Source organism: Haematobia irritans, chromosome 1 (genome assembly GCF_050003625.1).
Source record: "Haematobia irritans isolate KBUSLIRL chromosome 1, ASM5000362v1, whole genome shotgun sequence".
Taxonomy (NCBI): Eukaryota; Metazoa; Arthropoda; class Insecta; order Diptera; family Muscidae; genus Haematobia; species Haematobia irritans.
Window position 1 is genome coordinate 236,007,564 of NC_134397.1, and position 10,773 is coordinate 236,018,336.

The 10,773-nt window shown below is 33.0% G+C and overlaps 1 long non-coding RNA gene across 1 annotated transcript; it reads left to right on the forward strand.

Moving 5' to 3' along the window:
• Positions 1–7,789: 7,789 nt before the first annotated feature.
• On the forward strand, positions 7,790–8,110 carry LOC142219557 (uncharacterized). Its single transcript, XR_012717631.1, has 2 exons — positions 7,790–7,900; positions 7,968–8,110. It is a non-coding gene; the product is annotated as an uncharacterized LOC142219557 (long non-coding RNA).
• Positions 8,111–10,773: the final 2,663 nt, after the last annotated feature.

A 10,773-nucleotide genomic window follows, 5' to 3' on the forward strand; every position in this document is an offset into this window, starting at 1 on the left:
GGCGATATTTTGAAATACTTCCGAAGACTGACCCCAATGCTTGATAAAAAATCAAAGGCACTTTGGACTGTAATCATTGCGGTTAATAGTGCTAAGAGAACCATGATTTATATTTGCATTTATTTATAAATCTTTGTTCTTTTTTTAAGTATTAGTTGCGTTCGTTTAATATAACCGAAAACATTGTCCCTAGTTTTTGCATTTAGGACTTTTGGCTCTTTAGTTAAAGGACTTTATGCCCAAAAATCATAATTGCCAGTTCAGGCCAGAGAATGAAAGAATGATGCATTTTTGTCGGCGATTGCTGACACCAAATTTTACCATCCAGCGGGTGCGGTTTGACGTCTAAACCGATATAAATTTATCTATTCTGTGGCAGACAATTATCCATTAAAAGTCAATTTCAAGTTATTTTCAAGATTGATTGTGGGTGGAATGTTCAAAATTTTGCAAAAAAAAAAAATGCAATTATTAACACATTTATCTGAAAAATCAATAATTTTGATTACTTGGCGACTAAATTTGTGTCGAGATGAGTCGACATATTCGTCGGCGGTGCGACTCCGCGGCGTCATTATCTGATTCAGACCATAGAATGAAGTCTGGTTCAGGCCATAGAATGAATCGACCCGTTTTTGTCGACGGCGCTGTTAATATATTTTAAAAGTTGCGGCGCACAGTGGTCGATCCCTTTGGCCAAAAATAAAAAATCAAAGTTAGAAATTTGTCAAAAAGTGTGGCATCACTGTTTCTTATGCAAACAAGGTTTTACAATTTGTATTTGGTTTTGCTTTATTCCATCTGTACTCTTTAAGAACGGCTTCAAAAGAGAGAGCAAGTAAGCAGTTGGTTTTTGAAGTGTGAAAAAGTATAAAATTAAGTGCACTTTTAAATAAATATAAATAAAAGAAAAAAAAAAAATTATATCGAAATAAATCGAAATGAATATTAAATTAAATGATATTAACTATATTTTAAAATAAAAAAGTGTGTAAAAATTGCTTTAAATTTGTTATAAAATCAATTTTTGTCAGTCTCATTGTTTCGTGTTCGTTCGTTCTTATATGTAAATTTTATGTAGAGTTTTAGTTGTGTTCCCCCCTGAAGTCTCCAATGGGATTTTTTGTGGTTTATTAGTTAATATTTCAAGATTTCAAATTGATAAAAATCAGCTGCTTTCTTTTGCCACCCCCCCCCCCCCACCCCTTTGTGTTATCTCCCTAATACCGAAGTGGTATTGTTTCTTTATATCCAAATATGAATTTACATTTCATGATTTTGATCTGCTGAAATTGAAAATGAATGTCAAAAAATTTTTTATGAAACCGTTTTTGAGATATCTCGTTATTTTTAGTTTTTCCAGACTTTTTCCGCTAAACAAATTATACCTCGAGCTAGAAATGCCCGATTATATTGTTGTTTGTACTTGAATGCAAGGTATTGAGATGTCAAACAAACGTGTATAATAAGATCTGTGATAAGTTTAGTGGTTCAAAATATATCGATGAAAATAGGGCGAATTTTCAAAACAATCTTGTTTTACAACTTCATGAAAATTGGATAAAAACTACTGCCCTTGGAGTAAAATCGTGAGATCGGTCTATACGTTGGCTATACCAACACATGGGCTGATTCACCTCATTTCCGTTACATCTACTTGTGATCTTAAAATAATTCTAGATTTCCAATTTCAGAAAAATCCGATAGAAACTACGTTTTCTAGAAGCCCAAAAAATAAAATCGGAAGATCGGTATATATAGGGGCTATACCAACACATGAACCTATAACCATCATTTTCTTCACATCTATTTGTGGTCCTAAAATACCTCTGTATTTCAAGTTTAAGACAAATCGGATATAAAATACGGTTTCTAGAAGCCCAAGAAGTAAAATCGGGATATCGGTCTATATGGGGCTATATAAATACATGGACCAATAGACACCATTTTTGGCACTCCTATTTGCGGTCCTAAAATACCTCTAGATTTCCAATTTCAGGGAAATCGGATAGAAACTATGGTTCCCAGAAGCTCAAGAAGTAAAATTTGGAGATCGGTCTATATGGGGGCTATACCAAAACATATTTTTGGTACTAATATACCGTTAGATTTCAATTTTCAGCCAAATAGGATAGAAAATACAGTTTCTAGAAGCCCAAGAAGGAAAATCGGGAGATCGGTCTATATGGGGGGCTATACCAAAACGTCATCAATCAATCCCATTTTATCATTAAATAGTCCTGACATAATTATAAAGCCGTGACTGAAGTTTCACGATGATAGCTATACTGGAAGTATTTTTGGCCGCTAACTCAATATAGCACCGACCACTGTGCGGCGGTACATTATCTATTGAAAACTCAAATTAAAATTGGATTAATTGTACAACCAATCTGACAATCAAATTTTCATTTTATACATCACTGTTGTGAATAATTTGTTACAGAAACGTATTATTGAAATAGTTTAAATAAAAAATGTATTTTTGGCAGACTAAAAATTACACTTAAGCAAATATTATCTCTTTAACTCGAGTCTATGTTGAGTCTCTGCGGCTTCATTCTCTGCTCATGTGTACATAATTTCGAAAGCTATTGCCTTTAGGAAAATTTCATTTCGTCCAATGTTTCGGCAGCATATACTTGACAATTTTTTCGCTATTATTTTAAATGTTAATAAATCATATTCAAAACACTTGTTTAAATATATGTCGAAAAGTCATCCATAATATTTTCAGTTTATTATTTATAATGAAATGAGGTCACCTAGTTTAGCGGGATTTTATATGAGAAAACAATTAATGAAAGTTAATTATTTACACTAAGATACAAATAAAAACTAAAAGTCATGTAATTTACATGTTTGTGCTCTTACCGTTTTGAGTATTCAAAAAAAAAAGGATTCATGAATTTAATTAATTTTTCGTCAATACAATATTGAATCACTGATATCCAACCAAATGTTTTATTTGAAGAAGCTTCAATTGCAATATAATCAAACAATTAATTTTGTGATTGAATTCAAATTGGTTTAAAGGTTGAGTCTGTTTTTAACCTTTCTGAAACAAACAAAAAAATTAAATTTACTCATTAAAAATAAGAAAAACGAGTTATAAATAATTGAATTAAAAGAACTTCCTGTGTAATAGAAATAAAGAACATCTTTGGGAGTACATCTTTTGGAAGTGCTTTTAAAGTTGTTCCTTTGGAAGAACTTCCAAATTTTTTTGCTGGATATAACAGGTTGGCTGATAAGTCCCCAATTCTAACAAAGAAAAACACTTTTTTTGTCAAAATTCGTTTTTATTATTCAACATAGTTCCCTTCAAGAGCGATACAACGATTATAACGACCTTCCAATTTTTTGATACCATTTTGGTAGTACTCCTTCGGTTTTGCCTCGAAATAGGCCTCAGTTTCGGCGATCACCTCTTCATTGCAGCCAAATTTTTTCCCTGCGAGCATCCTTTTAGGTCTGAGAACAAGAAAAAGTCGCTGGGGCCAGATCTGAAGAATACGGTGGGTGGGGAATCAATTCGAAGCCCAATTCATGAATTTTTGCCATCGTTCTCAATGACTTGTGGCACGATGCGTTGTCTTGGTGGAACAACACTTTTTATACCCTCCACCATAGGATGGGGGTATATTAACTTTGTCATTCCGTTTGTAACACATCGAAATATTGCTCTAAGACCCCATAAAGTATATATATTCTGGGTCGTGGTGAAATTCTGAGTCGATCTAAGCATGTCCGTCCGTCCGTCCGTCTGTCCGTCTGTCCGTCTGTCCGGCTGTCCGTCCGTCTGTGGAAATCACGCTAACTTCCGAACGAAACTAGCTATCGACTTGAAACTTGGCACAAGTAGTTGTTATTGATGTAGGTCGGATGGTATTGAAAATGGGCCATATCGGCCCACGTTTACGTATACCCCCCATATAAACCGATCCCCAAATTTGGCTTGCGGAGCCTTCCGGAGCAGCAAAATTCATCCGACCCGGTTGAAATTTGGTACGTGGTCTAAGTATACGGTCTCTAACAACCATGCAAAAATTGGTCCATATCGGTCCATAATTATATATAGCCCCCATATAAACCGATCCCCAGATTTGACCTCCGGAGCCTCTTGGAGGGGCAAAATTCATCCGATCCGGTTGAAATTTGGTACCTGATGTTAGTATACGGTCTCTAACAACCATGCAAAAATTGGTCCATATCGGTCCATAAATATATATAGCTCCCATATAAACCGATCCCCAGATTTGACCTCCGGAGCCTCTTGGAGGAGCAAACTTCATCCTACCCGATTGAAATTTGGTACGTGGTGTTAGTATATGGTCTCTAACAACCATGCAAAAATTGGTCCATATCGGTCCATAATTATATATAGCTCCCATATAAACCGATCCCCAGATTTGACCTCCGGAGCCTCTTGGAGGGGCAAAATACATCCGATCCGTTTGAAATTGGGTACCTGATGTTAGTATACGGTCTCTAACAAGCATGCAAAAATTGGTCCATATCGGTCCATAATTATATATAGCTCCCATATAAACCGATCCCCAGATTTGAACTCTGGAGCCTCTTGGATGAGCAAAATTCATCCGATCCAATTGAAATTTAGTACGTGGTGTTAGTATATGGTCTCTAACAACCATGCAAAAATTGGTCCATATCGGTCCATAATTATATATATCACCCATATAAACCGATCCCCAGATTTGACTTCCGGAGCCTCTTAGAAGAACTAAATTCATCCGATCCGGTTGAAATTTGGTAAGTATATGGTCTCAAACAACCATGCAAAAATTGGTCCATATCGGTCCTTAAGTTATATATAGCTCCCATATAAACCGATCCCCAGATTTGACCTCCGGAGCCTCTTGGAGGAGCAAAAGTCATCCGATGCGGTTGAAATTTGGTACATTTCGTTAGTATATGGCCTCTAACAGCCATGTAAAAATTGTCAAATTTTATTACTATAGAAAGTTTTGTCAAAATTTCATTTCTATAGAAAGTTTTGTAAAAAGTTTGTTTCTATAGCAATGTTTGTCAACATTTTATTTCCATAGAAAATTTTGTCAAAATTTTATTTCTATAGAAAATGTTGTAAAAAATTTATTTCTGTAGAAAATTTTGTCAACATTTTATTTCTACACCGAAAGAATTTTCTTCGTAAAAAGAACGAAAAATTTCGTTAAAAGTACGAAATTTGTCATTGTTTTACAACCAAAGAAACTTTTCATTAAAAGTACGAAATATTTCGTACTTTTTACGAAGAAAAGTTCTTCCAAAATTTTCGTACTTTGTAAGAAAAAAATTCGTACTTTTTATGAAGAATCTTCGTACTTTTTATGAAAAATCTTCGTACTTTTTATGAAACAATTTCGTTCTTTTTATGAAAATGTTTCGTACTTTTTATGAAAAACTTTCGTAGTTTTTATGAAAAATGTTCGTACTTTTTATGAAAAACGTTCGTACTTTTTTTTTCAAAAATGTTCGAACTTTTAGAAAAAAATTTACAGTCGAAAGTGCATTTGGTTGTAGTTACAAATGTGAAAAATTACATCACTACTTTACATCTTAAGTTTTTTAATAATTTTTAGTTTTATTGCTTCACTTTTATTCATAGCGCTCTATCACCCAAATGAGAAGTAGCATAGATTTGCATAAAAAAATAGAATAAAGGAATACACTCAAGCTCATTATAAAAGACAATTTTATGTCGTGAACGGAAATTTTAAAACTACAATGAAACTTCTTCGTTATTTCAAAGAAAATGTTTCGTACTTTTTATGAAGAAATTTTAACGCAGAATGTTTCGTAAAATATTCGTAAAAACTTCTTCACAAAATTCATGAAATATGAAGAAAGTTTCGTTAAAAGTACGAACTTTTTACGAAGAAAAGTTAATGTAGAATATTTCGTAGAAGTTTCGTATATTCGTAAAATGTTCTTCGTAAAATTTACGAAAATGAATGAAATTTTCGTTATTTTAATGAAGAATTCACGAAGAATAGTTAATGAAGAATTCTTCGTAAAATTAACGAAGAGAATTCTTTCGGTGTATAGACAATTTTGTCAACATTTTATTTCTATAGAACATTTTGTCAACATTTTATTTCTATAGAAAATTTTGTCAACATTTTATTTCTATAGAAAATTTTGTCAACATTTTACTTCCATAGAAAATTTTGTCAACATTTTATTTCTATAGAAAATTTTGTTAAGTTTTTATTTCTATAGAAAATTTTGTCAAAATTTTATTTCTATAGAAAATTTTGTCAAACTGAATTATATACGTATTTAATCGGCCTTTTTTTTCTGTTTAATATATACCCCTTATGGACTAACTTACAATTTAGAAGACAGTGTTAAAAAGTTTTACGATACCTTGCCATCGGCAAGTGTTATCGCAACCCAAGTAATTCGATTGTGGATGACAGCCTTTAGTAGAAGTTCCTACGCAATCCATGGTGGAGGGTACATAAGATTCGGCCTGGCCGAACTTACGGCCGTATATACTTGTTTCTTCTTCATATGGGGCCGTTTTGCCGCGATTTCGACCTTCAAACGCTCCAATAACACCATATAATGGTCACTGTTGAATGTTTTTCCGTTCTCAAGATAATCGATAAAAATTATTCCATGCGCATCCCAAAAAACAGAGGCCATTACTTTGCAAGCGGACTTTTGAGTCTTTCCACGCTTCGGAGACGGTTCACCGGTCGCTGTCCACTCAGCCGACTGTCGATTGAACTCAGGAGTGTAGTGATGGAGCCATGTTTCATCCATTGTCACATATCGACGGAAAACTCGGGTGTACTACGAGTTAACTGCTGCAAACACCGCTCAGAATCATCAACACGTTGTTGTTTTTGGTCAAATGCGAGCTCGCGCGGCACCCATTTTGCACAGAGCTTCCGCATATCCAAATATTGATGAATGATATGACCAACACGTTCCTCTGATATCTCGATCAACTTCATTTTACGGTCATTCAAAATCATTTTGTGGATTTTTTTGATGTTTTCGTCGGTAACCACCTCTTTCGGGCGTCCACTGCGTTCACCGTCCTCCGTGCTCATTTCACCACGCTTGAATTTTGCATACCAATCAATTATTGTTGATTTCCCTGGGGCAGAGTCCGGAAACTCATTATCAAGCCGAGTTTTTGCTTCCAGCGTATTTTTCCCCTTCAGAAAACAGTATTTTATCAAAACACGAAATTCCTTTTTTCACAATAACAAAAGTTGCTTCACAAAAGACGCTCTATCTCACAAACTAATTGACTTACAGACGTCAAATTTTGACACGAATCATTTGCATATTATATAAAAATAATATGCATTTAATACTAGCGACGCCATCTATGTGTCAGACCGGGGACTTATCAGCCAACCTGTTATGTTATAATTTCGATTTTTAAAGTGGACTTTATTTCTACATAAATACTTTTGTTGATGTATCGCAAGAAGACAACGAAAATTCGATAAATAACGATAACGGACATTAGATAGCTCCCCAAAAATGTCTTTATTTAAAAGAACTAGCATCTTCGGCTCGGATCAATATCGATATCAAAATCCTCAAGGCAAGGTCAAAATCTTTGAATTCAAGTAAACTTTTTTGATATGCCAAATGGTGCCCCCAAAATATCGCCTACATTTTCTAGATACGCCAATGCTAAAGCGTCGTATATTTTAAACACCAAAACAGATCTTTCTTTTTTAACAGACATATAAAAAGCAATTACCTTCTCCATACAAATTCTCAGTATAGTATTGAACGTGTTTAGTTTAATATTGAATAAAATATGAATTTTTCATGTTTTTGTTTTTCAATGTGTTCTGTAATTACGTATGTACTCGTTCAAACCGTTGCCCATCGAATAGTTAATGTTGTAAGTATATAAAGATTAAATTTATTGCATTTTATATTTCCTAATAATATTTTTTTTTTTTGCATAGGATCCTCCGCCATTTTTCCCCCCAGATCCACCACAAATTTGGCAAATATTTACCTAATAAATGTACGAAATGTATATTTGAAGAAAATAAAACATATTTATATTTTGGAATAAAAGCGAAGTCGTAATACCAACAATTTCAAAGATTAGCGTCTTTTAATCTTTGAATTTTACTTTTACAAATATCACAGAAATTGCATGGTTAAATATTTATCTATTTTGTAGTCTACATCCCAATGAAGATGAAATTCAAGTAATTGCGAAATATCGGAAAGAAAAATGAAGTAAATTATTACTATAAAAACAACAAAGAAATTAACTCGATTAGTTGATTAGTTACTGATTTACTTTAGACAATTAAAAAGGTCGAATAAAATAAAGAAAAAACAAAATCAAATTATTAAAATTCCTTTATTTTTAATAACTTTGTCCTCAATATTGTGAAAATTACTTGTACTAAAAATTGGATTCCATAATTTTTTATATTTACAAATGTATTCTTAGTTTTAAAAAATCTTTACTTTAAGGATGAAACATTTTCAAAATAAATCTTAGTCAATATTTCGTCTAAAGGTGAAATATCTCAGATTATCCCCCATATACAAAACAAGTAAATAAAACTTTATGTCAACTTTTTCCATATAAATTCTTTTAGAAACCTTTAATAAATTGTAGGAATATTTCTTTAAAGATTATCTTTATAATAAAGAAAATTGGCCTTACTTCAATGACATACAATTTTAAGAGAGGGACAAACACTTAAAAAAATAAGTAAAGTACACAAATAAAAATCTTATTTAATTTAAAATTTCAAAATTTTTAGAGATTTGTCGTTCGTATTGTGTAAATTTTGTGTGCTAAAAATTAAGATGCATAATCTGTCATATTAGGTCAATATGTTTTTTCTGTGCAGCGGTGGTGGAGAACTCTTCCCGAATTATGCATTCATATGCAGAAAAATGAAATCCATTGTTAAACAAATACATCTGCTTCCTTTTCTGGAGCGAATATCCAGTTCTATCTGTCACAGTAAATCACAATCTACACTTGTCATGATCCTCATAAAGATCCAACATGGATTTATTTCCATAATTTTTATTCATTTTTATGCACCAATTCTACTTTCCCTTCTCATGTTAATCGTTTTCAGCTTGCTAGTACTTTATTCTTCAGCTGCAATTGAAAAGGACTCCTGCTTTATCAATGAATTCATCGATTATGTCACCGTGAAATGACCTTTGAAGGTACCACATTCATTTCAATTCAAATTCACTGAGCATTTGCTTTTCTTCTTTTTTATGTGTATGTTGTGGTATAGTTTCTTTCGATCAGGATATCCTTTCTGTATGTCCTTTTGGGATAGTTTGCATTTGGTAAGACAGAAAATTTAAATGCATGACATGCAACATGGAATTTAGTCGCGTGTCACAATAACTATAGGGTGATCATCTCCAAGTTAACCCTTAAGGACAACAGTTTTATTGTTTCGTGTGCATCGGTACATACAGATACGTTGGTGACCACAAAGTGTCATTAACTTTTATTGGCATCATCAATTCATACTTCGATCGATTGACTAATAGCCCATATTGAGTGACTAGTAACTAAGGCTAGTGAATGTGTGTGGTCAATTCACTGAGAGCAATGTTCCAATTCCATATGTTATTTATGGGCTCTCTTTTTAAACATTAATAATTAGAAAGGCTCTTGAAAGTTTGGTTCGGTTTGGACGAACCCATAGTTGGGTTTGCTCCGTGACAATCCCGATTAAAATACATATCCTTATGTCTTTACTACAGAAAGAGCGTCTTGGGGAGACTTTGGATCTTTGTGGCATCTACACGCAGAGAAGGCATATGATCACATCGAACAGGTTTCAACAAAGCAAAATCTTATTTATGCAAATACGAGTGTGTTGTTTTCTTAACAAACATAAGCATTGTCGCCGAAATCAGATACATAATTTCAGAGAAGAAAACATGGTTGCGACAAAGCTGTTACAGATATAACGGTTATTTGTTTTAAAAACACGTCCACAGGTTTTGGAAAATGGCTCTTTTTTTTAATCGGGGATACCCGACATAAAATAAGGGTTTTATTACTCTAGCTATAACGTATAGATATTCTATATTTGATTGAAAAAGTATATTTTAATATGCTACAAATACTAAAGTTATGTTGGTGGGTATTCAAATGGATTGATTCAGCCCATCTTCTAGTCTAAACTTGTAGAAGACATAAAAAATCTCCATCATTGAAAGTTGCATCGCACTTTTTAATTGGTTCATTTTATAATATAATATATTTGTTTTTAGGCTTTGATCCCAAATTCCCTTAAGATGGTGGTTGTTATTGCTGCTTCAACATGTAGTCGGATTTACGCGTCTAATACAAAATTTATGGATATTTTCTCCTTCTCATATAATTTTCAAGTATATACCGCCTGAAAGTATGTAAAGTTTATTTTTATATATTAGGAAAACTGGATCACTTTCCTGAACTATGAATCTCTACACGCTCAAAAAAAATCGCTTCTTTAACATATGTTCCAAACATATTTTGCAGGAAGCACATATATTATTGCATACTGCCGAAACATTAATATGTTTGTTTTATGTGAACATATTATATGTTTGGAAGCATTTTGAGCCAAAAATATTATATGCTTGGAAGAATTTTTCCCAAACACGATTGTGCTCATTCCCTAACATACTCGCTTCCACGAAATTTTTTAGTTATTGGAACCTTTCTCTGTAATACAAATAATGTTGAAGAAATTATTCACTTTTATAAATTTTTTAAATTTT